The sequence below is a fragment of the Falco cherrug genome, chromosome 1, assembly GCF_023634085.1.
Source record: "Falco cherrug isolate bFalChe1 chromosome 1, bFalChe1.pri, whole genome shotgun sequence".
In the NCBI taxonomy this organism is placed as follows: Eukaryota; Metazoa; Chordata; class Aves; order Falconiformes; family Falconidae; genus Falco; species Falco cherrug.
The window spans coordinates 77,454,747-77,481,885 of NC_073697.1; positions in this window are offsets into that span (position 1 = coordinate 77,454,747).

Here is a 27,139-nt window from a genome sequence, read left to right on the forward strand (position 1 = left end):
AGGCAGTCTTTCACTGTCTTTACAGATGTGCTTTAGGGCAAGTGAGATGTTCAGATAATGGGAAGGGGGAGTGTTAATAAATCTCAGTCAGGAAGGCAATACTTACATCTTTTCTTTTAAAATAAATTCAAAGCTGAATTCTAAATTACTTTTTTAAACATCATCAGTGCTTTTTCTTCATACTATCGCTATTGTTAAATTGAATGCTAGATAAGATGCTTGATGTGTAATTTAAAAATACAAGTAATTAGATTGTGAGATTTGTTTTCCAAAACAGAACTAGTAAATCACTTGGACCCCATAAAAATGCAGACTAGTGCTTTTGATTAGTTGTTGGGATCATTTAAGTTGCTATTGGTGTTTGTTTCAGAATTAGAGTAACTATTACTGTATATTGGGAAAATGAGTGCTGCGGTATTAATAACATTAATGTAATCTGTAAGGATTATGAAGAAAATGAACAACACAGAAACTGCTGCTCTGGAACAGACCAGTGATCCGTACAGTCTTGTATCCTGTCTCTGACAGTAACCAATATGTGATGATTCAGAGGAAGAAATACAAGCAGCCAATTGTGTTATAGTGTACCACAGGGGGAAATTCCTTTCTGGCCCCAGATGGTGCTCAGTTTATGCTTTAAAGCATGAGGATTGATAGCCATTGTAAATTTTACCTTAGCTAGTGTAACCAAATTGGATTGCTCCTTGTTGTCCATAACCTGCCCTTCACCTGGCCTTCGTAGAATTACAGTCCTGTACCTTATTGCTGGATTCATAGCTTTTACGTTTGCTGTTTCAAGCAGATGCAGTAGTGCAATCCAAGGACTTGTGCCACTTTTTTACATGATGTCAGACACCATTGTATTTTTCATTGATAACAGCCTGGTTCAATGCTTCTGGTTAAACTGAAAATTATACTTTTCGGGGGGGGGGGGGGGGGGGGGGGGGCGGGGCAGAGCAGACACTGCACTCACTCTGTGTCAATTCTCTGCCAGTTTGATAGCCGCTGTCTCTGTGGGAGCCTTAGTCATGGGAAGAGTTGAAGAGTATGCCTAGAACTGATACTCTGAGACTTTAATGTCATTGCAGTGGCCTGAAAGAATCAAAATTGGGTTCGGAGTGTTGCTACACCCTGAAAATCTTGACCTCAGCAGCCTCTGAAGGGAAAGTCAGCATCTGTGCTGGTTTTTTGCTCTTGCACTTTTTACATCCTGCAAAAATGATGTCATATATCCCCAGCTGAAGACACTGGAGTGCAAGGTGCTGTTAGAGAAACAAATATTGTTTTATTGCAGTGCATATGCGACATTTGGACCAAAACTTATGAAAGTTCCTGGGATTCAGCTGTCACAGAGGCAGAGACTCTGTAAGCCCTGTATTAAGCCTTGGTACATTTAATTTGTTACGCACTCATCCAATAAAACCCTATAGTCTGAGAGGAGCTTTCTGACATATGACAATCTAGTAAAATAGTTGTTTATTGCAGACAAAGACTGACCTGATTTTAGGCTGGCATTCATAATACAATGCAGTACAGGCTTCTAAAACTGTTTGCACTGATGCTGCTGCCCTTCCTTGGGTACAGGCTAGTTTGACGGATAACAGCACTGCATGTCTTACTGGTTTGTGCGTTGCCTTTTAGCAAGTCCTTCCCTGTTCCAGGGTAAGGAGAATCTGCAACAGTACTTATGCAGTTACTGTCCTTGTCTTTGCCTCTGTGGATGAAGATCAGTCTCTGACTTCACAAATAATTTTCAAAAAGCAGTGAGCAGTTATCACAGGAAGCAGATTTTGCTCAGCAGCTTACAGACTTGTCATTAGGTGCTGCCTTTCAGCCATCCAAATGCATGCTCCACTGTCATTTTGCTGCTCCTTGGGAGGTGATTAAACAACTCATGTCTCCTTGCCAAATGACCAGTCAAAGCCAGGGAATCTGGGTTTCCTGCATGACAGTGGAACATCATAGCAATCATGGGAGAAAAAAAATAATCCCTTTCTCACTGAAGGAGGGAGGCCCAGCTTTGTTTTAGACTCCCTCAGTATTACTGCTGCTGTATCTTTTGGAGTGATTGTCAAGGTTTTAAATCTGCAGGAAGAAATAACCCTTTTGTTGTTTAGTAAGCAGCAACTTGTCACATTGACATCATGCCCATCTGTGAACCTCAGCTGATCAAATCCAGCAGAAATTGTCCTTGAGTTGTCAGGCTGTATGAGCTGGCACATTGCCTCCTCCTTTACAGCAGAGTCCAGTTCTACCAGCACTGCGGTAGCTGGATGCTCACTTTAAGTTGTGGCATTTTGTATGTTAGTGAGAAAGGAATTCTTTGTCCTGTGAAGGAAGGGACTTGTGGTAGTGATGTGCTGCTGCCTAAGCTTTGGAAAAGGCTCCTGTTGTCCTGGACTTCCACAGGCAGGGTTGGACCTCATGGGCTTGCATGGTCATGCCCCCTCACTTCATCTTCCTTTACTCAGCTGAGAAACAGGACTGTAGCAGAGAGGCTACTTCAGGTGAAATCCCTTCTGAAGCAACATTTAGGTTTTCTCCTCTAATACTCCTCTTTCCTCCCAGCCCATATGCAGCAACAGTGCAGCTCACTCGGAGCTGTCTGGCTGTGCAACTGGAAATCTGGATTCTGCAGTCAATGACTGCAGAGGGACACTTTGTTTGCAGGCATGTTATCTGGCAATGGGAAACTGTTTTTTTGCAAAAGATAAATGAAGTTTTATATATTAGCAGATGAAATGGAAAATTCTGATGTCGTAATCTCATCTGGGATTTCCTTATATTTCTTGCATCTTCCATCTAGGCCCACAAAACATTTTCTAATAGTGCATAGATGTGATTCCAAGGTAGTTGCAGTCCGTGGGCTGTATACCTTGGGGGGGGGGGGGAAATCAGTTTGGTGTGGTTTAAAGATTAAATGCACCAATTTAAAGATAAGAAATAAGAGGAAACCAGTTTTGTGGTTATTCATATAGTAAACTAATATTACATACACACAAGAGAAGCACTTTTAAGCCTTCAGTGTGTAAATTGTTCATTAAGTAAATCCAGTATTTCTGTTAAGCTCTTGCTCTTTCATTTGCTCTGTGATATACTTTACCTTGGCCTTAACTGCCTCACTTTAATTCCTCCTCATTTTAATCACCTTTTCTTGTGTTCATTTACACATTAAAAAAAAAAAAAATCCCTAGGCCATAGTTTTAAGAAAAAACTATGGGTTTATATTGAATAATGTGGATAAGCGTGAGGCAGTTAACGTGAATCCAGGACCTTCTGCAAACTCTCCCAGTTGGGCTTTTTCCCCCATGCTTGGCTGGGCTTTTGTAACACTGAAGAATGAGTGCTTGGACAACAAAGGTGCAGGGCGTAGTTGAACTCTCAGGCCACATCATGGGTCAGGGACATGTCCTGCAGTGGCAGTTACATAGCTGGAGTAGAGACATGTATGCCCCTGTCTACCACCCAGCAGTGCTGTGTTTCTTTTGCTTTGAAGGAGAGAAGCTGCTGTGCCCTGGAGCACCCTGGACTGTGGGAGCTACCAGCAGCGTGTTCAAGGTACAAGAGAAAAACTTCAAAACATTGAGCTCCCCTTGGTAAATCCTTGCTTACTTCAGGCAGATGAAGACAAACAAAATCTTCCTTCCCTGTCCCAGGCGGTCTTTTGGCCCCTGTTGACCTCGGCATCTGATAAGGGTTGCTTTGACCCAACAGCCCCTCCTTGTCAGGGAGGCAAATTCTTGCCTCGGGGGTTAGGAAGTCTCCCAGTTCCCATTGACCTCGGGGTTCCGCTCTGCCACAGGAATGAGATGCTGCAAGTCAGCTGTGTGATGGCATCTTTCAGCTGTCTGGAGCAGCAGCCTCTTGGCCCACCTGTTCAGCAGCGCTGCAGGAATCCCAGGGCGACAGCAGCTCCCACTACATTTCGGAAAGCTGCCTGAGCAGTACCCCACATGCCTTAGCTGAGACCCCACATGCCTTAGCTGGGACCCGACGTGGCTCTGATAGCTTCAGCATAAAATAGTGGGGTGGCATAATTGCCCGATTCAGGCAGGGCTTAGAAAGGGGGCCTAGTGCAGTGATGCTGAACGAGTTGACATATGCTCATGGAGTAGTTTCACAAAGCATTGTGGAGAACTTTCCTACTAGGTAAGGCAAGAGGGCTGCTGTTTTAAATTGTGTTCCAGCCAGAGCTGTGAGAAAGAAAAGAATGTTCTTTCTCTCACTGATGCATATTAACCTGCCTTTGCAGGGATGAGACTTATGTGATGACAATGTCTGGATGCTGCAAATTACCCAGGAGAGCGCGTAGTGTGCAGGCATCAAGTTTCAGCAGTGCTGGATTTTGTTTGGGATTTTTTTTTCTGCAGCATAACAGCCATGTTAAATTGATTTGTGTGAACCGTGGAAGCTGTTCAATGGGAAGAAGGCTAATTGTCCCTTCAGTCCGCTCTTCTCCTATCCCTGTGCGCATACAGGGAATCTCAGACCTCCCAGTAATCCCAGAAACACATTCACACAGCGAGGTGTGGTTTGTGTTTGATGTGCAAAATCATGGTTCGCTGTAATCTTCCCTATATGTGCGCTCAAGAGGCCAAGCCTCATTTTTGTTTGGCTTGTCCCCGAGTGCTATTGAATGGATTTATTGTGTGAAATAACCCAGAGTGTCAATCTCTGGTATTTCACCTCAGAAATTAATAGTACTTTCTTGAGATAGTCCCCCTCAACTGTCAAAGTCGTAATACTGCTGAGCAGTCAGGCCTGGAGGGGCTTTGGGGAAGGAGCTGCCCTGCGTAGGTGCGATGATGATGTCAGGCCCAGGCAAACTGAACTAAATGCACACTGGAATTTGCTGCCAATGTTAAATATCCTTTCAGAAAAAAAAAAATCCTTACTTCCTTTTCATTTCCATCAATTTTCCTCCACCTTTTTTTAATTCTATGTGGCAAATCTACAGCTGTGTGGGTAGTTACCAGCTGCCAGAAACTCCCCTTCAAGAGAAATCCACCCATTCCCAGCACAGTCGATTGCTGCTGTTAGAGTCAACCTAGATTTGATGACAGCTGATAGTAAGAGGTGCTGGATGACTCCTGAGTACTTCTTGTTAACACTGAGTAGAGGAGGGAGACAGACACGTTAGCGCTATATTTAGCTTCGAGGTATGGACAGTGTGAAGCTATTTTCCTTAACAAAATGTAACTCATAAAAATATTTAACATTCATAGCCAGATGTACATTATTAAGACAGTGATAGTTTATTAATCTGTTTGCTGCAGTGTTTTTGAACCAGGCATTCTAGCTAGGTAGCGTTGTGTGTGCCACACTTGGTTGTACTGATAGGAGAAGGCCTGTTACATCTGTTCTCATTAGCGCCTTGGATTTTATAGGAATTAAGCACACTTTGTAAAAAAATCACTTCAGACATTATACACAGAAGTCATTCATTTCATCATCCCGGAACGTTTCTAGAGAAGGTCTGCACGGCTTTTGATTCATTGTTCCATCTTTATTTATCAGTGTCATTCCCTAAGACACTGTGTCAGTGTTCCTGTGAGAATGCCCTCTAGTGCAGTGAAAGCATTAGCATCCACTAGTTTCTTCTAAATTGCTTTTTACTGCTTTTGATTCCTGAAATGTGATAAAGTAAATAAAATTGCAGGCTTTGCTTGCTTGTCTGGTATTCCACGGATATTGTTATTATTTACTTTATTTATAAACAAATGCAGGCCAGCACATTCGCACACATACAATTGAAAGTGTCAGCTTGAGTCCCTTGCTGTTGCAGGCTATATTACATTAAGCACCACCATTAACGTAGTGACTCTGTTTTCTAATGGATAAGACACCTTGAACACTTTCTCCTTTTGCTCCCTGTCACTAAGCACTGGCAGGCAGCATTAGTGTGTAAAATGCATTTTAATCTTAGGCCTTCTTGGTGGTATGGAGCAGTGTGGGTTGGGTGTCTTAGCTTCAGACGCTTTGGTTGGCTCTTCTGCAACCAAATTATCCTAATACCTGAGAAACTGCTGCTAATTTTCAACCTTATGGCCAGTTTATACCTCTTCTGTCTTTATAGCTGTTCTGTTGAGCTTTTTTTCCTGCCTGTTTACCCTGTTGTAATTACAGATAGCATCCCAGTTGTCTATCAAGCTAAACAGCTTCTCTGTCCTCTTGTAAGACACACACTTTCAGGTTGTTGTGGCAGCACTTCTCTTGCCCTGTTCTGGTTTGTGAATCTCTGTCTTGAATGTTGAAGACATCACGTGCAGTTTTTCAAGGCAAGCCCTTGTACAGCGGCATTAATACTTTTCTATCTACTGAAAATGCTTTGATTGATGCTTCCTAACATTACATTTGTCTTTTTCATAGCTGAATCTTACAGACCATACATTCCCCACCCTAGTAATTTCTTATTGATGAGCTCTCAGCTTATTGCAGGAATTTTTGCAGTTAGCTCCCAAGTGCAGAATCACGATTTTTTTTTGTTCATGAGGGAATAATTTCACATTTCTGTTGTTGTCACCAAAGAAATTTTGGGGGTAGTTATTGCGATCCTCCTCTGTGTTGACAACGATGCCCCACATCGCTGACTCTTACTAGCCCAGTTGTTCATGCCAAGGTTATTAAAGAAAATGCTAAACTAGATTTATCCTTGAAAAAATCCGGTAGCCAAGCTCCCTGCTGTCTGACATTCTTCCCCTTAATACTTCTTGTTGCTATTTTTCCTTCACCCAGCTGCCTACCCACCAGCTACTACTTTCTAAACTGACAAATGGTTTCCACTGGAAATGCTTTACTGAAGTTCACCTATGTAAGACTGACTGTGTTTCTTTTGTCTTAGTCTAAAACATGGATTATCTTACCATGTCAGCCAGGAGAACTCTTTGAATTTTAGCCTATTTTGTCTTTATGTCCACATCACTCATTAACCTTCCTTTCAAAATTTGTTCCAAGTTCTCCCATGCTCCTGAGGTCAGACTTACAGGGCTGTGTTTATTCATTTTACTTTTCTGTTCTTAACCTAGTCATTATATAAACTGTTCTCCAGTCAAATGATATAACTTCTAACTGGATAGACTATAAAAAAAATACTTGCTACAAGACCTTAGCAGACTTATTTCTATGAGGTATCATTATTATGGAGCTGTGAAAATGAAAGGTATAGTTCTGTTTAGTTTTATTTTCTGAAGGGAACTTCTAATCATGGTGAGATGAGAGCGCTCGGTTGTGTGTTATATGGGTAAGAAATCCTAGGCTTTTTTTTTTATTTAGCCTTTAGTCTTTTTAATGCATGCATTGGTTTTCATTTCAGTGGCTGTTTACAAAAACAGATCTTCTTGGAATAAGAATGGAAACAAAATGAATAATACAGTAGTTTCCATTTGAAAAAGAAGAAAAAGAAAATCAGCTGTTGTCATTATGAAAGGGAAATGGTTTTGGTATCTCACTTTTCACCAGTTGAGTTGGTAATAGAAGCTAGGAAGCACTGAAATAATGTTCTTAAAGGGCTGTTTTCATTTTGATAAGGCTGTCTTTTTTTCTTGCATTTTAACAGTTCTTGAGCAGTCATCAGCTATCTTGAATGTGACCTGACGTGGCAGTACATGTCATAGTCTTTTATTAACATAGGGAGTGTGATGATAAATTATGCCAGCTATGTATTCATTCACAAATTGTGGTCAACAGAATGTAGTCCCTGTATCAGTCTAATTTAATGACTTTGATGGGAAATAATTTTTTTTTTTTTTTGCTGCTTTGCTTGATAATTAATTTGGTCTTAGAAAGGCAGAATGACATCTCGCACATTGAGAATTGGACAAGACCTGTTCTCTTTTTAAGAAAAAAGCTGTAAAGTATCTAATAGACCCAGGTGATGGCGGGGAGCACTGCTTTACATTCATTTGTCTCATTGTGCTAGTACCTCGGTGTCTCCTAGTATTAGGTGGGGAATTGCTGTTCATGCACTGATGCAAAAAGGAGAATGTGTAGTGTTGAGTTCCCTGGTAGTCCATCCATGAAGATGTCTGGTCGTAAGCTGACATTGGTGAAGTTGCCACCAGGTGGTCCAACTATGGATCAAACTATGTTCATTCCATCTTCCATTTTAGTTTTCAGTTTGCGGATTTCAGGGATGATGAGGTCTGTTTAAGAGGCAATCTGACTCTCTTCAGTTGAACTATGCACATCAATATAGTATTTTTATTAGTATATATTATTATTATACACATATTATTATATTATTATATAAGTATTATTATGTAAATAAAGCAAAATTTGGCCCATTTTGGTTCATCTTCTTGTGTCTTGTATAAATGTCATTGAGCCAGAGAATTTCCACATCTAAAAAAATGTCCAGATGAGCATTTGGTTGTTTTTTCTTTTTCAGAGCTTTGAAAACAGGGGCGGGAGGGGGGAACCCAAGCCAAATGAGATCCTAAGTACGGTTATCACCTGGATGGCATTGTATGATCAACTCTGGAATAATAAATATTTCTAAGAGAAACTTGAAGGCTTTGTGTAGAAACTCAGTGAAAAAATATGATTTATAGTAACTTTTCAGCCCCCAATTTTGCATTGATGGCAGATAACAAATAGTAGAAGAATGCTTTTTGTCTTTGTTGCTACTATATAATGCAGAGCTCATGCACATATTTAATACATTTTTAAATAAAAGAGGCAGTTTGATAAATGGGTGGCTTGGTACTGCAATCACACAGACTGGACAGCTGTACTATCATTTCCCCATCAGTAACACGTGGTTTACATTTGCATTAGATGCTAATGTAAATGTCTTTACATTTTCTGTTTGCTTAGGTATAAAGTGATTTGGGTAATGGATTCTTTATTGCACTATGCCTTGTGGCTATGCAACTGATTTAATCTGGTACCTTACCTACCATTTCCTATGGTAAGTAAGAAGATTGTATAGTGTTGAAAGCTGTAATTTAATAACATTTTTGAGACCTTGAAAAGGTGTTTTACCTTCCAGGGATTTTCAACTTGGTTTAAATATTGACATGATTTTGCAGCTAACTGTTGACAGGGATGTGCAGCTTCTCATCCATTGGGGTATTGCACCTGAGGAGGAAAAGAATAAAAAACTATGTAAAATCTTTCTTTAGATTATTTTTGAAAGATTTCTAATTCTCTTTAAGGCAGCACCCAAATATTCATGCTTTTATTCCCTCTCAGACGTGACCAGCCATCACATGTTTCTTGGCTTGATCCTATACTTCATTTATGGATATTCTAGAGTTATCTAATAATAAGCAAAAGGAAGATGAATTGCCTGTAGACCTTGCAGCCTTTGTGTAGAACTTGAAAAGACTTTAAAGTGCAAGGGAGTGTTAGCACTAAGCATCCCCAAAATGTACTGTACTGTTGCACTCTGGCAGGTACCTAACGGTCCAGATAAGCTTCGTATTGTGATGTTAGACTTCTCTGCTTCTTTAGGACTGAAGAGCTGTCAATGGGTTGCAATTCCTTTTGGTACTATAATATACTGTTACAGGAAGAAATCTGGTAAGTATAACTGAACTATGTTGCACGTAGAGATGAACCTACCCTTTTATATTAATCTTTCCCTGCAGGTGTCTTTTCATACGAGTTATAGGAGGGAAGGATTTTCTAAATTACTTAAGTGACCTAAGATCACAGATTTCATTCAGAATCAGTTTTTAAGTCTGAATTTTGTATTAAAAAAAAAAAAAACAAACCTCAAAAGATGAGAAATTCCAGGTGCGCTTTCATAATACTCATGAGAGTTGGTTCTGTATCTGCTTAGCCTTCTAAGGGCAGTATGGTGAGTTGGCATTTTCCTCAAATCCCAGGTTCTTCGGTGGTGCACCAGCTGGCTGGCAGCTGAAACTTCTGCATTTCTGCCTTGTGACACCTCATGAGCCTGGATTCCCAGAGGTGCTAAGCTTGCAGTTCCTTTGTGCTTCAGTTCCCACACTCCTCAGCTATAGGGTAGTCTAGCACTGACTTAGTTGAAAGGAAATCCTGAAATTCCTGTTTGGTAGGAAACACAGATAATTTAAATTTTTATTCCTTTAGGGAACAAATGTTCCCTAGCTGTGTTCCAAAGTTTGCTATTGTTTGTGGAGTAGAAACATGAGAATTCCTGCCCAGCTATGCTCTGAAGTCTCTTAGATGACTTTTGGAAATCCCACACTGAGCCTTTGGCTGCGTTCAGAAAGGATCACAAGCAGGCAGCAGTTATTGCCAAGTTTTCTGTGGCAAGGAGGAGAATAACGTATTGATGAGTTAAAATTGTACTTTTGCTTCATTTTGCCATTTGTGATCATTATTATTGCCTACACTAGAATAATTCTCAGAGTTTGGCCTACGGCTACAACTATTCTGTTCCATCTGTTGGAGAGATGCAAATTTAAACAGGCAGAAAGATATCATCCCAACTTAATCTATGTATTATTACATTAAGGCAAAATTTGCCACTTGTCAGTATAAGAAAATTTACTTTGGAAAAATGGTTGTCTATATGTCATCTCAGGTGGTTTCATGGCTTATAATATATCCATTCAGTGCTTTGGAAGAAACAACAGAGTGGCAGGTGGTGTAGTGCAGAGAAGGCTCTTGTGCCTGCTGATGCATTAGCTGTATCAAATAAACCTCCACTGATTTTACTAGAACAGTGGGACAAATGATAGAAACTGCCTAAGGCCCTTTCTGTTCCTTTGGAGTAATGGTAGTATTGGTGGGACCTTGCAGAGGCAGAGCAATAAGGGCAAAAAGATAGGGAAAAAGGTGGTAGCTGCTGCTTGCTAAGTAAAATAGTGGAAGACGGCAGGTGCCTTGTGTTCTGTGTTTCCAGTTTGGTAACTGTGGTACTTCAAGTGTTGTGGCTGTGCGAATTAAATGTTATCATCAATCTGAAGGATGTTTTAGATCATACCCCTTCAACGGTCAGCATAAAAGCTGAAGGGACGAGATGCACATCCTTTCACTTCTATGTGCCCTTCCTTCTTTCGCTGTCCTTACTAATAATTTCTCTAACTCCTCTGCCCTCCCTTTCTAAGCAACATGCCACACCTCCATTGTTTCTCCTATGCCTTTCTGCTAGGGATATTGTATTCTCATCCGACAGCTGATAAAGTGATGCACCTTAAATCTTCTTTACAATGTTGCTCTGCCTGTTGGAAAGCAAATCATTGACTGTGAATATAGTGCAGTTTTGGTTTAAATGGTAATTAAATAAGGAGCTGTATATTGGGAGGCAGAGTTGCCAAGTGCCTAAGAAGGGAGTGGAAATTTTAATCTTTTCCTGGTCTTCTGCCACTATTTGCTTAGGAAAGTAGAAGGCATGGGATATCTACCATCAGGGAAGTCCTAAACAAAGTGGTGGCTTCCACCTAAGCTCTTGTTCACAGCATATTATGAAAAGTACAGACCTCAAAAGCCATTCAGAGTTCAGTTCCCAGTGAAGCTCACATTTGATTATTTCTGTTTTCCAGTTTCTTTGACAGCTCAGCATCAGTCCCACCTCCACCTCACACAATTCTAAGATCCTGTTAAATAAGCAGAACAAGTGTAAGCGTGGGTCTGTACTCCAGTTATCCTGGGTGGGGAGAGGAGGAGAAAAAAACATGGAAAAGGCACAAGAGCATGCTCAGTGGGGTGTTTTAACAAGACAGATCTCTTTTCTTTAAATTTGGAGTGTTGCCCTAACTTTGAAATTCTTCACTCTCTGGTCTGTTCTGGCTAGCTCTGAGTCCTTTTGTTTTTCCCTTCCCAGCCTACATTCTCCTCCCTCCACAAGCACTGCTGACTTTGCTCCCTCCTGTTTGTCCCTTGCCTACACTCTTGGAGTATCGTTGGCTGCATGCCTTACTCAGCCAGGAGAGTGTCATGAATACTGCATACTGTTCAAATGTGCATGTCTGATGTGCAAAGTTCTGAAGTAAATGCTTCTGTAGATAGAAACTGTGGGGGGAATATCACAAACCAGCGTCAAGAAAATTGCTGTGCATTCTAAAGAGAGAAAACACATTTAAAATAGTTATTTGTAAATGGCACATATGCCTAGTGAGTGAGTCATATGCAGTGTTCTAAAAACTCAGGTTTATCATCAAAATCATGTAAAATAGGGACCTCAAGTTTATCTGTTTAACCCCCATCTCCAGGGCTGTTCAGCTGTACCTCAAACATTGCTACCAATGTTTAACTTTTTCAAAGAGATTTCCATTATGGAAATTAAGCAATATCCCTAAGCAGCATATTGAATTCACCAGTGGTTTCTTATACCCCTGAACATGGAGGACGTTTTAGTTCTCTCTCTTTGCAACAACTCTTCATATACATGCTATATAAGTGTTAGCTGACTTCTTAGTCTCTCTCTTCCTCAGACAAGAGTATTTCTTATTCTTTCAGTGTTTTCTCAAAGAGCCTTATTTCCAGACATTGCTCATCCTTGTCTTGTCGCCTCTAAATTCTAAGTGGTGTACCATCAGTGGATTTTTTGAAATGCAGAATCCTAAACCGAACAAACTACTTTGGAGGAGGTTTTGCTAGGTTTTAGCGCTGTAATGTTGGGGGGGGGGGGGGGGGGGGGGGGGGGGCGGGGAATATTTTCTTCTCCCAGCAGTGTGAAGTGTTGATTGTTGTTTGATTTCTGAACCATTTTAACCCCCCAGGTCTTCTGTTTCCCAGCTGGTCATTTTGCATCCAGTATTTGTGCGGTTGATCGTTGTGACCTTCAGCTCACTGACAAGAACTGAAATATAACGCTTAGTGTTTGTCTTTACTGAGGCACATCCTGTTTATTTCAGAACACTATTCCATTTTCTTAGGATTGTTTGGGATTCTAATCCTGTTCTCCAGCAGTTTTTGCCCTTTGCAACTTTATGTGGTCTGCAAATGCAGCGAGTGTATTACATCATCCAAGACGTTGATGAAATGGCTGTATGCTGTGAGTCTCAATAAGACAACAAACCAGTGATAGCGATCCTTCAAATACCGTGTTTGAACTAGGGACGTGCCTGCTTTATGTTACTCATATTCCCGTTGGTTCACTGGGGAAGTGTTGCATGAGGTAAGTCAGGGCATCACTGGTAGGTTTTCTAGTAATGTCATGGGGGTTTGGATTGATATCGTTTGTGTTGACTGCTGCTGATCACCTTGCTGTCTTCTCCATATCTATACATTAAATCTTTGTTCTCTAACCTTGACAGCAATTGCAGTTTCCAGTCTTTAAGTATCTCTTTTGTCTTTCACAAGTTCTTGAAGAATTCTCTTGAAAACTTTTCTTGCCTACAAGGTTGTTGTCATTGCTTATATCAGACCAGCACTTTTCACTTACGCTTCCTTGTAATTATTTGCTTGTTAGGTGTCAGGTAGCATGCAAGAAAATGTCAACCTTTCAATTAATATACTCTTTTTAATTACTATTACAGTCTCCCTCTTATTTAGCAAAGCTGTCCTTTGATAGCTTTTTGAGATGAAGGCTGTTGTTCTTTTCAGCTGTTTGTGATGTGCCTTTTCTGTTTTATTCTGGAGTCCTGGGGCCAGGTTCTGACCTAACCTCAGTGCCTCAGTATCATTGGCTGTCAGGAGACGTGATTTTCAGTCAGAATAAGCCAAGAGCATTTAAACTGTCTTAAGGTAAATCATCCTAACTGTGCCCCAGGCCACATTTAGGAGGTGAAGCCATCTTTGCTTTTTGCCCTTTAAGGCAAGCTCAGCAGATATCTGGCTCATCTGGGAAATGAGCTCACTGAGTTTACATTAAATACTTCATTGACTTAACTTTTCTCTCCTTTGAATGTAGTGCTTCTTTAAAGTGCCTTTACAAAGTTATCTTTCTTCCCTTTTACCACACATTACGGGGTGAAAATCTTGCCCCACTGAAATCAGTATGAGCTTCACTTAGGTCAGAAATTTAACCCTAGAATTTAAAGCACAGTTACATTGTGCAAGCCTGAAGTCATGTGCTTCGTTTTGTTAAGCTCACTTTTTCTCCCTTACCACTCTTTAGTCAAAACTGGAGAATAAGGAGAACAGTGCTGTTTTGTACAGACAAAGCCAATGTTATAAGAATTTTTATCTTTTCAGAACAAGGCCAAGTTCTCCACAATCCATTTCATTACATATTAAAATAAATTTGGATGTAAAATGGATTTGTGTCTCAGTGAACAATCCCAGGAAATCCTAGTCAAATTGATGACCCTGACATTGGCATTACCTTATCATGTTTTTGCTTTTCCATCTGTAAAATTAGGATAATGATACTGGTATTTCTTGAAAGCCCTTGGAGATCCTTGGCTGAGAACTTTTGAATATGTTCTGTGAGTAATACTTCTTTACTTTCCAGAAACCTTTCCAGGCTTCCATTAAAAAAATAAACGTGTTCAGCTTTTTGTGCTGGCACTTAGAGACTTCAGTGTCACTAGATCTGTGAGATCTCTTCCAAAAATGGGTCAGAGAGATGGATGGGCTCTTCCTTTTGCAGCCCTTGGCCTTCCTGCTAAGCTAGCGCAGGTCGGTGTTTCTTGCCTCCCAGCAGAAACATCCACCGGTATTGATGCTTCCAGGGAATGGGAGCACCACTTGTCTTGCACTTAGCAAGTGAAGCTTGTGTAGGACTCTCCACTTGTTTTGGAGTCCCAGTAGAGAGCTAAGTGCCTTTTAGAATATATTTAAATTAATGAAGGGATTAAAGGATGTTGGTGCTTAACAACAGCAGAGAGCTGTTCTTAATGACATAAAGTAGTGGTTCAGAAGGGAACAGGTCTGACTGACACCGTTACATAAGAAACAAGCAGAAAAGGAACCAAGTTTACTTGAAGATGAAAAATTCTGTATTTGTAGGAGAGGAGGATAAAGAAATGGAGAAATCTTGCTGTGTTGTGGCAGTTTCCAGATTATCAGAATGAAGGTTTTCTAATCAGGAGGGTTTTGTTTGGTTGGTTTTGGTGTGGTGATTTTTTTTTTTTAAATAAATGAGGATTTTAAATGAGAAAAGTAGTTGTTACATAATATTTAGCACTGAAAAACCCCTGAGATTTTGTGCAACTCCCTTGGCATGGAGTCAAGTAGGGATAAAATACTTATGTTTCTACATTTCTTAAAATTACTTTTTCAACATGCTGAATGGTTCTGGGGTCTCAGGGGAACAGTCTAGGTCAGACTGATAGTGGAGTTGCATCATAGGCTGCTGTCCCAATGGAGATAAGCAGACAACCTCCATTAGAGGCCACCATTGAGATTACAGCAGCATGTTGGAAGTACTGTTTGCATTCCAAAGAGTAATTGCACATCACTAGAACATGTCCCACTTTGCCGCATGGTAGAAATAGTCGATATTGGCTTGGCGGGGGAAGGAGAGAGAATTGCATGCTGCAAGTGGGAAAAGCTTTAGAGCTCTATTTCTATCTCATGGCATGTTCTCTTTGAGATACTTCCTTGCAGAGGACTTTAAAAGCATGTACTTTTCTGTTCTCAGTGATTTACAGCCTTAAATGTTTTCCAAGTTTCAAATCTAAATTACTATTTTGATATTTTTTCTGGTGCACTTTTAAAGCCAAGGTTTTTCAAACTTGATCTGCTTGCTTTGGGAAACCATTCCGTTGCCTATTAAACTGTGCTGTGAAGTGTCTTTATCCCAATGGTCTTATTTTCCTTAATTTCTTCCTGTTATGCTTAGATCTTTCTCTTTATTTTAACCCACAAAATTCCTAGCTTCACATCTTCAAATATTTGTAGATTTTATGTGAAGCTGTTCTTATGTCCTCCTCATTTTAGGTCTCTTGGGATCTTTGGATGTCTGCCCTGTGATTCCTTGTATTTTCCCTGCGTTAAGATGATTGCACTGAATGTGTAGTCCTAGAATTATCCTTGCCCTGTACATACGCATACATCTTCCACTTATGCCTCTACCTGTGCAGCCTAATCTCTCATTTGGTAGTTTGTTGCCAAAGCAGTTGGAAATATGTGTTTCAAGAATATCTTTCGCAGGTCATTTTGAAAAATTTTTTGCCCTGCTCTGGTGCCAAAATGCAGGTTAGCTAGGTTGAACTCTTAAGGTACGCTAGCACAGAGAAATGAGTGAAAAGTTTATTGGGTAGTGGAAAACTTTTAGGTTAATGGTTGTGCATTCAAATGTGATTGCGTAGAAGGGAAGGCAGGGAGAGAAGAGTATCTGGGTAATCTCTGCACCTGAGCAAAGCCTATGGTAGCCTGCAACTGCTGTAATGAGCCCTGGGGCCGCTGGCAGTTGGCATCTCTCAGCTCCTCTGCCTTGCGCTGGAAGGCTAGACCACCACGAAGCAGCTCCGAGGTGGGCAGCGGAGTGCAAAGGCTAATTTCAAACTGCAGTGGCATTTTGCTGCCTGTCTTTGCCAAGTATTCTGTGGTGAGAGCTAATGATCAGCACTGCAGCCTCCACGAGCGCTCCTTCTTGGGAGGGCGCACGCCTGGGCTCAAGGGCATGCACCTCACGCAGCCCTTCGTAATTGTACAAGCGCCGCTAGCCTTGTTACAGCTTATGTTCGCTTTCCTCCTGTCGTTTGGGGGTGAATGATCCTGCAGAATACAAGATGATAGAGAAATATGTCCTTTAATTGCTCTCTGATATATTTGCTTACCTTTTTCAAGACACACCTTTTTTCCTTCTTTTTATCTCTAGTTGAGATTGCTGCCTTCCTAAGTCCCAGAGTGGCATTTGCCGTCTCTCTTAGACACTCAGGATATTTTCCCGGTCTGCATTCCCTTAGCGTATTCCTCCTAGCATTTTTCAGTGAGATATATAAAGGGGGCTTATAAGAAAGATGGAGAGAGGCTTTTTACCAAGGCCTGTAGCGACAGGACAAGGGACAACAGTTTTAAACTGAAGGAGAGTAGATTTAGATTGGACCTAAAGGAGAAAATTGTTTATGATGAGGGTGGTGAGGCACTGGAACAGGTTGCCTGGCGAAGTTGTGGATGTCCCTTCATTTGAAGTGTTCAGGCTCAGGTTGATGGGGCTTTGAGCAACCTTGCCTAGTGGAAGATGTCCCTGCCTGTCACAGGGGGGTTGGACTCGGTGATATTTAAATGTGGTGATCCTTTGCATACTGCTTCGTTAGAGCAGGAATTTTCAGTCTGAGAAATAGTGATGTTTTCCCAATTTCTGTTGCTGGGGGTCGGTCATACAGGACTGTTCTCAGCAGAAGACCAGCAATTCAGCTTTTATGCAGTAATAATTAAAAGAAAAAAGGTTTGTATTTATTTACTGGCCAATTATCCAATTTTTAAAGATTGGTCTTCACTAGAAGATAAAATGAAGAGAAATGCAAAAGGAAAATTAAGTCATTAATGTACTCTTTGCTTCTAGCTTTCACTTCATTTAATTGTAAATTGTTTGCAGTAAAATTGCAAATTAGTAGCTTGGGTAAAGCTCTAAAAGTTCCTTCGATATCAGATTTAAATGAGGAGGAATTGGGCCTCTAACCTTCATGGAGTATAACTGTGGCTGGATGTGTTTCCTAGGGGCTAATTATCCATTCCTCCATATCATTTGCTTGAGCTCTCAATTGCTCACTGTTTAATGCACATTGGGTGGATGCTGGAAAATGCCTAAGATGGGAGGTGGAAACTTAGGCAGGGAGATGTTCTTGCTACTAAACACAGACGTCAGAAGACGTGCCGCATCCTATAGCAGGCTTCCGAATGGGAGCAGCTCTCGAAAACCTGTGGTGCTTTCCAAGCGTAGTGCAAAATTTGCATCCTAAGCTGGCAGAGAGACAAGGATTACACTGAAAGTAGGTTTTGTAAGACGAGCAAGTTGAAATAGCCATCCCTCTTGGAAAGGAAAAATACCGCATGAACTTCAGTCAGCTGTCTCTGTACCTCATACCTGAGTACAGGGAAGTGTCCTAAAATGTAGGCAAGGTGAATTTTGGTTTAGTGTGAGGAATTACTACTGTCGCTTCATTTCTTTTATGACTGAGATAATTTCTTCCTGTTTATCACACAGCTAAAAGAACAATTCTTACATTCTCAAGCCTGTGAAGCAGCGTCTTTCGTCTCACCCGTGTTGCTTTTACCAAAAACCAAAGTTATAGGAAGAATAATCTTTATGGGCAATATTCTGAATTTTTAGAGCACAGCCATGGAGAGAGATAGCCTTTTATATAGGGTCTGTTGGGGGTGCTGTGACTGGCCAGGTCAGAGGGAAGGGCTGATGCTGGAGGTATGTCTGCGTGTGCTCGTTCTAGCTGGGTGTATGGGAAGAGGGCGCTTCTGTGATTCAGATTTAAGCTCCAGTTTGCATAAATAACTGGATTCAGGTATTAATTAGAGAGCATAATTTGTTTGGAGAGTCGAAGATTAAAGGAACTCTTGTCTTCCTGTCAGAACAATTTTGTCTGCATTGTGCTATCTGATAAATCAGAGTTCATAAAGGGGGTATTGTGTGGATTTCCCAAGAGCAAATCAGAATACGCTGATACTAGGCTCATTCTTTTTTTTTTTTTCCCCTTCTCTGGTGCACTCCTTACGCCTGTGGAAGAGCTTCTGCTCCTTTTACTGTCAGGTTTAACTGCCTTTGTGTGATACATGGTGGCTCCGGTTAGCTGTACAGAGTATTAGTCCAGTTGTGAGCAGGAAAGGCTTCTTTGCCTCAGGCACTCAGGATACAGCACTAGTCACATGTCCTGCTTTTTTGGACTTTGAACCTCTGTCTAATTCTATCTTACTTTCCCTGATCCGATGATCCTTCAGCCTGGAAAGGATAAGCAGCAACGCTCATCTATTGTCAGCTTTGTTCAAGCTGTGATAAAGTACAGTAGTTGGTGTTTTGTTCTGTTCATAGAACAACAAGCAAGAGCAAAATGCTTGAATAGAACAAGCAAAAATAAAAACAAAACTGGCAAGTCGTATTTATCTTTCTCACTGGGTAAATGCAGCCATACAGTCTGTGAGTATGGTATACACAGAGCTTGGGCTGTGTATGGGTGGGAATGCATTTGCAAGGAGAGGAGGTCACCTGCAATTGTTAACAGTATTATTAAGGTGAAATGAAACAGGGAGATAAAAGATATGGGGATTTGAGTTAGAGTTCTGTTGGTTTGGATTGTTGTATGGATTTTGTTTGCTTTTTTTTACTGCTTTTTGTTCTGCAAAGATGAGGATGTCTTATCTGTGGCTTTGTTGCTTTGGACACAGTTTATGTCCTCCTTAATAGTTGCTTATCCTTTTGAATTAAGTTATGTTGGTTTAACACTATGCAGGAGCCAAGTCTCGGAGAAGTGCTGGATGTCCCTGGTTTTTTTCAGTTTGATGTATCGTGTCACTAGAATAGTTAAATTTCACTAGCACCAGGGTTGTATACCCAGTATGCAGTCACATCATACGCTGGCTCTGGAGCTTTTATTGCTTACGCTGTCACCGCATATTACGAATTAGCGAGCAGTGTGCACTAGATTGTTTTAGACGTGGTTTATATATTATTCCTAACATACCCTGACAGACCGTGCTCTCCCAGCTGCGCTGTGTTGCTAGTACCAGAAAAAGTATCAGCCACTGTTGTTAAGTTTGGAATGTAGGTTCATTTGCAGCCTCAAATTCTTATTTATACAGAGCTTTATGAAACAGGCATCTGCTGGGATGATGGTTTCTGTGCAGAGGTGAATCTGTCTAGAGGCTTGTCACCAAAAGTAACTTCCAAATTCTACGCAGATTTATAAAACCCTTTATCAACCGTGTTTTGTAATGAGGAATATTTTCAAACTTGCCTTTACACACTACATTTCCTAAGAAAATGTATGATTTTTTTAAAGAAAATACTATCTTTTGACAGAAAGCACAAATGGGAATGCTTGATGAGTATTGAATTAGGCAGCGTTTGTTGCTCAGTTGTTTGTGAAATTGGTGGTAGACCAGGCTGTGTTTAAAGGCCCTGATCCTATTGCTGTTTGACCATTTGAGTCATTTGTGGACTGTGGGTAGACAGAAATTAGATCTTTCATGTTGAAGCAGACAAACAAATGAATTTTTCTGAGGGCTCCGTATTTGCTTATGCATCTCCTGTATATCTTTTATCTGTAGAGTGGTGTGACAAAAACTCTAGCCTGCCAACTCAGATCTTGGGGCGAAGGGAGAGAGAGAGATGCTGGCTATGACAGTTTTAAGTGAAGTCTGCAAATGGGGAAAGATGAGCAAGATAAAAATACAGGAAAAATAGGGACAAGAATGATAAAACATAAAAAGAAAAACATAGGGAACAGAACAAAGGAGGAAGCGAAACATAAGGAAACTGAAATGTGAGTGTCAAAGAAAAGAGAAAATGAGGGAAGCAAATAGAGGAAAACAGAAAGATTATGTAGTTGTCAAGTCTTTTTTTTTTAAATATGTAAAACCCGAAGTGTTTCAAGATGTGAATGTGTATGTCTAGAAATGAGTATGTAGTTTGAGCCTTTTAAAATATAGGCTGTAATCTTGAATTTTTCAACTCAAATTGGAGACTTGTGGGCTTAGTGGAGCCATATCCCATTTAGTTATACTAACAGATGGGCACATTAGTGATATCTCACATGGAGCATTCCTCCATCTTATTGCTCCTCTGCCCTGCGTTGTCCCTGTTCTGCCATATGGCCAGCAATGATAAAATGGTGAGGTCTCAAGAGCTGGTTCTGGTAAATGACTGCCTGTGAAATGTAAAAATGTGTGTGAGACCAAAGGGTGGACACAAGGGACATCACGTTACTGTGTTGTTTTGGATGAAATTGGAGTATTTGAAGTGGGGGGAGTAGTCAGCAGAATGGTAAAGACAGCATCCAGTGCACGCCTAAAGCATGTGCTAAATGGGCAATAGAAACACCAACAGAAAAAATCAAGAAACTTTTCCTCTGGGGACATCAACATAACATGTTTCTATAAAACTTGTTTGTCTAGGAAAATATGTGTTCTAGTTAATTGAAACATTCACTCCTGTCAACTGAGAACTGACAGGAGGAACACCAAAGCAGACAAGTAGTAGCAAACTGTCTGAAGGCACGTTTTTGGAGCCCTGTCTAGTCTGCAGCTTTTGAGTTCTTCCTTTTTCCAAACTATAATGTGAAAATTTAAAATTGGCAATGAAATATATGAGGAAACAAAAGCAAATGACAGTTTGAAAAGAGAGGGGAATGTAGTACTCGGATCTCTAGATCAGGGTAAAAGAAACATGGTTTATATTGTTTGTGTATTTCCAAAGCTGTGGTATTATTAGAAATTCATTTCAAACTGAGGAGCTTAAAATAAAACTCCCATTTAGGAATGGTTGTACTGCTCAGTTTACCACACTGATATTTACAGCCACCTAATCTGAATCCCTCTATCCCTTGGAAATCGTCAGTCCTCTCAAAGGTGTGAGCATCTTCCCACGCTGCCAGATTTGAATATTTAATCTCTAGAGGATGAACTTGAGTTGAAATGCAACTCCTTCAGCAATGGAAACTGCCTTTGAAGTTTTTGGATCTTCTACATTCCATGTTTCCTGTTTTAAATTAAAAGAACAAAGCGCTCTCGAATAGCGCGCTGTAAGCACCCTGTGAAACCTGCATCTCAGGCATCTGGCTGGCTGACGTGAGGAGCCAGACAGGAGGAGGAGGAGGACCTGGGGGCATTCCATTCATCTTCCCATCAAGTGACCCACCCTAGGTAAGAGAAGTTCATGCGAGTTAGAGCTAACATGGTTGGTCATATCCCCAATTACAGGGCAGCCAGACGAAAGGCTTCATTAAAGAAAGCTTACTCCTCTGCTTAGTTGGTGGGGATGATGAAATGCCCCATACTAACCACTGTAGGACTTAAAATTATGATCTCTTGGACAGAAAAAGCCCCAAATTCATTGCACCTGTCTTTCTTTGAATTTCATATGTCATTTCTGATCCAGCTCACATAGACCTTCCATGGTTTTTTGCTGTCCATGTACTATGGCCTCTCCTAGCTTCCAGGCAACAAGATTCATGGTCCTGTTTAAACTGTGAAGCTTCTTAGGATGTGCCTGTTTTGCAGGCATGAAGGAACCCAGGCCAGATAAGGTTTGTGGCATTAAAAGCTTTGTGTCTGAAAAAATAAGGAATTGAAAACAACTTGAAACTTACCTAATTGCACCAGGTCTAGAATACTATTTTCAGTCTAGACTCAGGGTGGAAATAATTTTAGCAACACTGATGATAAATCTCTCACTCTGGGCTGAATGATGTCTTCTCATTTCTATGTAGTACCTTGGAGTATTCAGTGTTTAGACTTGAGGTTGTGCTGTCCCTGTGTGAGAGGTGGCAAAAAGTACAGCATAGATTCCAGCAGCACAGAGATGCAGAAGACAAACAGCTCAGCTTACCTTTCACCAAAACTATTGCTACCACGTAGGGCTGGGACAAAATCAGCCTGAGTAGGGATCGGACAGTTGAAGCTGGATCTAAGCAAGGCAGGTGTGAGGACAGAGGTGAGCTGGAGGACGCCTTTGGCCAAATCTCAGTTGTCCTGTGCAGTGTGTGGTTTAGAAACACTGCTGGATCCTTCTGTGCTGCCAAGTTCTTGAGTGTTGAGCGCCAGCCTCTGTGATTAATGATTTCTGCCATCTCTGGTTGGTGCAGAGATTCTGTCCTATCTTAGTTATGATTTTACGGACTCTTACATCTCATCCAGGCTAGAGCAATGCAGTATACGTGGGCATAAAGCCATTGGTTCTTAGGCAACTGCAGTCACACAGAGTGCTGCAGCATTTCCTCTCGGCAGCGTGTACTCGTGGTAGCACAATGCACCATTTCTTTCCTCTGAAGTACCGCTACAGCTGCTGGGCCAGTTGGCAATCGGAACAAGGAACAAGAGCCTGTACTGGCTGCTGACTTTTTGGTGACACCTAGTTTGTCAGACGATCTCAGAAGGGATCTGGAACAGCTTTTATGTTAAAACATCTCTTGTATCTATAAACCTGCACTGCTGCTTGAAAAGGTGTTTGAAAAATTGTGGATGCCGTTTTTAGATGAAGTTTGAAAAAGCTGGTGTATATTATACAGATCATAAACATCATGTATCATCATCGAATACTAAGCATTATCACACGGCGTGGTTATCTTTGCACAATGTCAGGGATCAAGGCTATAGATAAAATGGCAGGAGATGGAAAGAAAATAATATTTCCACGTTTACTGAAGATTCTGTGATCAGTATGTTTGGATATTACCCTTTAAGTAATTAAGAGTTTTTTGGTCAGAGTGACCCAAGTAATTACTGGCAAGTTTGGAGGTTTTATTGTTATAATCTGGTTATTTTGCCTATTTAATTACAGGATTTAATGATTTTTTTTTTAAATGATTCAGGTAGAAAATGTTGGCCAAACTGATAGTGAGAGATTTGTATTTCTTTTAAAGTGGATTCCATGAGCCGATCAGAAGAACCTCTCCATAAGCATGCTGAAAGAGAGTTGAAGGCATCTGAACTTTTTTTTCTGGCAAAACCTGAGTAGTGGTATCAGGCAGATTCTGTTTTGCTGCTGCTGCTGTTTGGATGGGAACTGGTTGCTGATTACAAATCAGGAGCTGTGTGAGAGGGTTTGTTGGAAGGTAATGCCCATGCTAGCAATTAGTGCTCTGCAGTAGGAGCAGAGCTGTAGCACCAGCGTGCAGGTCCTGAGAACCTCATGTCCACATGAATTTATTTTTGAGGTGTTGGACTGGCTCTGGTTGGGTCCCACGTGCTCCTCTAGTGGCTCGAGTGTCTGGGGTGTGCTTCTGGAGAGCTGCTCCAGCTTTAGTTACACCCCGAAGGAATCCTGTTTGTGGGCTCCACGGCAGCGCTGTGCTCTGTTGGGAGAGCTGCTGATCTGAACTACAAACTGGTGTAGACACAGCTGTTAAATGTCTGGTCTCAATAAATAAATGGAGACCATAGGAATAAGCTCTTGGGGGAAGTAGCAGTACCAGTTCTGACTCACTGTTAGCTAAAATCAAGGTCCACTAAGGATAATACCTATTAAAAAAACCCTTTTAATGTTGTTGACTTGGCTTCAGAAACAGGAGAAAATGAGGAAGCTCTTTCTGGGGCTAAAACAAAAAGAAAAAAAGGGAATCCGCACTAAAACAAGAGGGTAATATGCCAGAAACATGAGTGCAATTATCTCTCTTGGATAGCTGCAGATATTTTGATGTAGCCTACGACAACTAAGCCCCTAGATTCAAGAAATGCCTGCATATTGAGAGCATAAAGCCGTTCTACTCTTATAGTAGTATTCTTAAAATTTTTTATTCAAAAACCACCCCACCCACTTTAAAATCAAAATCTAATTTCATGAAGATGTCTCCTGAACAGTCTCAGTTGGAGCGTGTGCTGCCGAACCGAAGACTTCATACGAAGTGAACTGTGTTACGGTGAGTGCATCAACATAAAAGGGATAGTGAGACGACTGTAAAGAAAAACTGTTTGGACATTTTCTTACACATGACATGTTTACTATGACTCCTTTTTTTTAAATGCTGCCACCAGTGCTGGCTCCTATGGCTGGAGTGTTGGAGTGGAAGGATACAGGCTCTTGGGGAAGCACAGGCAGAGAGATGAGGAAGGGGTGTCGCCTTCTGTCAGTGACCAGCTGGAGGCTTGGAGCTCCGCCTGGGGGTGGGTGAGGAGCCCACTGAGAGTTTATGGGTCAGGATCAAAGGGAGGGCAGGGACAGGTGACAGTGTAGTGGGGGTCTGCTACAGGCTGCCTGACCAGGAGGACCAAGTGGATGATGCCTTCTATAGACAAATAGGAGCAGCTTCACATTCTCAAGCCCTGGTCCTCCTGGGGGACTTCAACCACCCCAGTATCTATTGGAGGGACAGCACAGCAGGGCACAGGCAACCCAGGAGGTTCCCAGAAAGCGCTAACAAACACTTTCTTTTCCAAGTGCTAGACAAGCCAGCGAGGAGAGGTGACATGCTGGGCCTTGTTCTCACCAACAAGGAGGGGCTGGTGTGGCATGAGAAACTCAAGGGCAGCCTTGGCTGCATTGACCATGGAATGGTGTCCAGGATCCTTAGGGCAGCGAGGAGGGTGCACAGCAAGCTCACTACCCTGGGCTTCAGGAGAGCAGACTGGCCTCTTCAGGGATCTGCTTGGTAGAGTACCATGGGGGTATATCCTAAAGCCCTGGAGGGAAGCCGAAGCAAGCTGGTTGATATTCAAGGATCACCTCCTCCAAGCTCAGGAGTGATGTGTCCCAACAAAGAGGATGTCGGGCAGAAATGCCAGGAGGCCTGCATGGATGAACAAGGAGCTTGCTCCTGGGCAAAATCAAACAGAAGAAGGAAGCCTATGGAGGGGGGAATCAAGGACAGGTAGCCTGGGGGAATATGGAGAAATTGTCTTAAGCAGCCAGGGACCAGGTTAGGAAAGCTAAATCCCTAACAGAATTAAATCTGGCCAGGGACATCAAGAGCAACAAGGAAAGCTTCTATAGGTATGTCAGCAATAAAAGAAAGACTAGGGAAAATGTCTGGAAAGGAAAAAGACTGGAAGGAAACAGGACACCTAGTTACCAGGGATGTGGAGGAGGCTGAGGTACAAAATGACTTCTTTCCCTCAGTCTTCACCAGCAAGTGCTGTAGCCATGCTGCCCGATGTAGAAGGCAAAGGCAGGAACTGGGAGAATGAAGAACCACCTACTACAAAAGAAGATCATGTTTGAGACCATCTAAGGAAACCTGAAGATGCACAAGTCCATGGGACCTGATGAGGTCCAAGGGACCATACACAGCTCCAAGGGAACTGGCAGATGAAGTGGCTGAGCCACTAATCATCACATTTGAAAAGCTGTGGCAGCCTGGTGAAGTTCCCACTGATGGGAAAGGGGAAATGTAACCCTCGTTTTTAAAAAGAGAAATAAGGAAGACCTGGGGACCTACAGGCTCGTCAGTCTCACCTCCGTGCCCGGCAAGATCCTGGAGCAGATCCTCCTGGAAACTGTGCTAAGGCACATGGAAAACAAGGAGGTGATTGGTGACAGGCAACATGGCTGCACCAAGGGCAAATCGTGCCTGACAAATCTGGTGGCCTTCTACGAGGGGGTTACAGCGCTGACAGATGGGAAAGAGCAACCGCTGTCATCTGCCTGGACCTGTGCAAAGCGTTTGACACTGTCCCACACGACATCCTTGTCTCTACACTGAGAGATGTGGACTCGACAGATGGACGGTGGACAAGGAGTTGGCTGGATGGTCACGCTCAAAGAATGGTGGTCAGCGGCTCAGTGTCCCGGTGGGGAGCAGTGACGAGCGGAGCTCCTCGGGGATGGGTACCGGGACCGGGGCTGTTCAGCGTCTTTGTTGGTGACAGGGACGCCGGGACTGGGCGCACCCTCAGCAGGTTCGAAGCTGTGCGGTGCCGTCGGCACGCGGGAGGGGAGGGACGCCATCCCGAGGGACCCTGCGGGTGGAGAGCTGGGCCTGTGCGAACCGCGTCACGTTCAACACGGCCGAGGGCCGGGTCCTGCACGTGGCTCGGGGCAATGCCAAGCGCAAAGCGGAGAACGGACCGAGAGCTGCCCTGAGGAGAGACTTGGGGTGCTGGTGGAGGAGAACCTGAGGAGAGACTTGGGGTGCTGGTGGAGGAGAAGCTCAGCGTGACCCAGCAACGTGCGCTGGCAGCCCAGAAAGCCAACCCCGTCCTGGGCTGCATCACAAGCAGCGCGGCCGGCAGCTGGGGGGGGGGGGGGGGGGGGGGATTCTCCCCCTCTGCTCTGCTCTGGTGAGACCCCACCTGGAGCGCTGGGTCCAGCTCTGGGGCCCCCAACGTAAGGAGGACAGGGGCCTGTTGGAGCGGGTCCAGAGGAGGCCACGAAGCTGCTCGGCGGGCTGGAGCACCTCTGCTACGAAGATGGGCCGAGAGAGCTGGGGGGGTCAGCCTGGAGGAGAAGGCTCCGGGGAGACCTTCTAGCAGCTGCCAGTGCCTGAAGGGGCTACAGGAAAGCTGGGGAGGGATGTTGTACAGGGGCCTGCAGTGATGGGACAAGGGGGAGCGGCTTTAAACTGAAAGTGGGGAGATTTAGGTTAGATATTAGGAAGAAGTTCTTCCCTGTGAGGGTGCTGAGGCACTGGAACAGGTTGCCCAGAGCAGCTGTGGCTGCCCCATCCCTGGACGTGCTCAAGGCCAGGCTGGACGGGGCTGGGAGCAACCTGGT